Raw genomic sequence first — 2052 nt, forward strand, 5'->3', positions numbered from 1 at the left:
TAATAAGATAGTACACATACTGTTAACCGTGAGAAATCCGTTTATTAACTGCGTTCACCTAATACGATTAAACAACCAGAATTTTATCGCATCAACTAGAACCACCTAATGAAGCTATACTTAGCTCCTTGTAGATGGGCACATATTCTAGCGGAGATGGCTTATCTGTAAGTCTCATATAAGATAGAACTGGAGTTCGAGTCCTAGGGTAGATACTACAATATTTCCTCCATTTCTTTCATGAAGAATTTCCAGTATACCACTCTCCAATTTTGGAGACCCTGAACTATAAGAGAACAATACGCTGATTCACGTCTAGATGGCAACACCATAAAGCGGCTAAATTATCTCCTAATAATCCGAAGTCGTTATTTCAAACACTGAAAACTGATTAAAGAGAGACAAAAGGCGTGACTGTTATCAGTAGCATGGTTGAGCGGCCTCAGACGCTAGTTTTAGGCACAAGTCCTTCGAGGCGTGTGTTCGAATTCCTCCACTGCTAAGATTGTACTTTTGGTTAAGAAACATTTTGCAAAAATATGTAATTATAAAAAAAAAAAGTGCAAGTGCTTCAGAATAAATAAACGATTTGTCCTGGAGTATAATTTTCTTAAAAAAAATGCTCTTCCGAAGTCGTTATTTTAAGGCCTGAGAACTGAATAAAAAGAGAAAAGAACTTGCGCATTATCGGTAGCGTGGCCGAGCGGTCTAAGGCGCTGGTTTAAGGCACCAGTCTCTTCGGAGGCGTGGGTTCGAATCCCACCGCTGCCAGGGAGCTTTTTTTAAGTATACCGAAAAAAAAAAGAACCGAAAGTATTTTGCCCTAAAACAGAATAGCGAATATTTTGTATACATTTTTTGATGTAAATTATTCAAATCGTTTGCATAGGAATGGCAAGATATCATGCCACATTTATCAGTTACTTTGACGAAGTTGCATGAGGGAGTTTTAGACTCAAGTCTTTCGAGGCATGGGTTCGAATCCCATTGCTGCGAAGATTGTACTTTTGGTTCAAAACCATTTTACAAATAACATGTAATTATGGAAAACAAAGTGCAAGTTGCTTTAGAATAAATGAAAGATTTATATTAGAGTATAATTTTCTTAATAAAAGCGCTTATTCATGACTACTTAAATTTCTCTTTTACTGTTTTGAATCCATACTAGTTGTAAATAGTTAAAAAACCGAATAGTTTTTTATTCATGGTTTTATAACCATACTAGTTGTACATGGTTTCAAAACTGTAAAGGTATGTTCGGTACAGTTAACTTTAAGATTAATAGGATGGACAGACTACTGCTGGTTATTTGACCATAATTTTAGTATAAAAATTCTAACAGCTTATATTTAAAATTTTCTAAGATTTTTCTTGTTTTTTGATGATCTTTTTGGTTTTGTACGGGAGTTCTGGAATAAAAATTTCGAGAAGCAATTAAATAGGCCAAGGCTAGTATCATTGGCCAACTTGTTTCTGGCCTAAGAATTTGGCGTCAAATTTGGTAATAGCATAGTTTTGTAAGATATTAATATGCTATAAAAATTTCTTAAGCATTACTTGAATTGATTTTCTTACCTTTCTCATAACTGACTTATAAGGGTAAAACAAATTTTACCTTTATAAGTCATTTTGCCCTTATAAGTCATAAATTTTTGCAAGAAAATAGCTTTGTAAAACATACAAAAAGAAAAAGGATTATAAAACATTATTTTTTAAGTGATAAAATTTTACCTACTGTTGTCCAATATATTGGACGCAGAGTCTGAAGAGGTAGAATAATCTTAACCAACTAAAAGCAATAAATCAAATGACTTTTTTTGTTCAAATATTTTGAAAGCAGAATATTCCGTAAAGATTGAAAAAAAAAAACGGAATATATAGAAATAATTAAAACAAATTATAATTAAACAAGGAAAATAGTTTTGTAAAGCATATAAAAAGAAAAGTAATTAAAAAATATTTTTAAGTGATAAAATTCGACCAAATGTTGTCCAATGTATTGGACGCTGAATCTGAGGAGGTTAAATAATATTTACCCATTAAAAGCAATAA

At 32.2% G+C, this 2052-nt stretch overlaps 1 non-coding gene across 1 annotated transcript; it reads left to right on the plus strand.

The window, feature by feature from the left end:
* The first annotated feature begins 689 nt into the window (after positions 1-689).
* On the plus strand, positions 690-771 carry TRNAL-AAG (transfer RNA leucine (anticodon AAG)). Its single transcript has one exon. It is a non-coding gene; the product is annotated as a tRNA-Leu (tRNA).
* The last annotated feature ends 1281 nt before the right edge of the window (positions 772-2052 follow it).

This window comes from Parasteatoda tepidariorum, chromosome 9 (assembly GCF_982258835.1).
Source record: "Parasteatoda tepidariorum strain Cologne lab strain chromosome 9, Ptep-v5.0, whole genome shotgun sequence".
Lineage (NCBI taxonomy): Eukaryota > Metazoa > Arthropoda > Arachnida > Araneae > Theridiidae > Parasteatoda > Parasteatoda tepidariorum.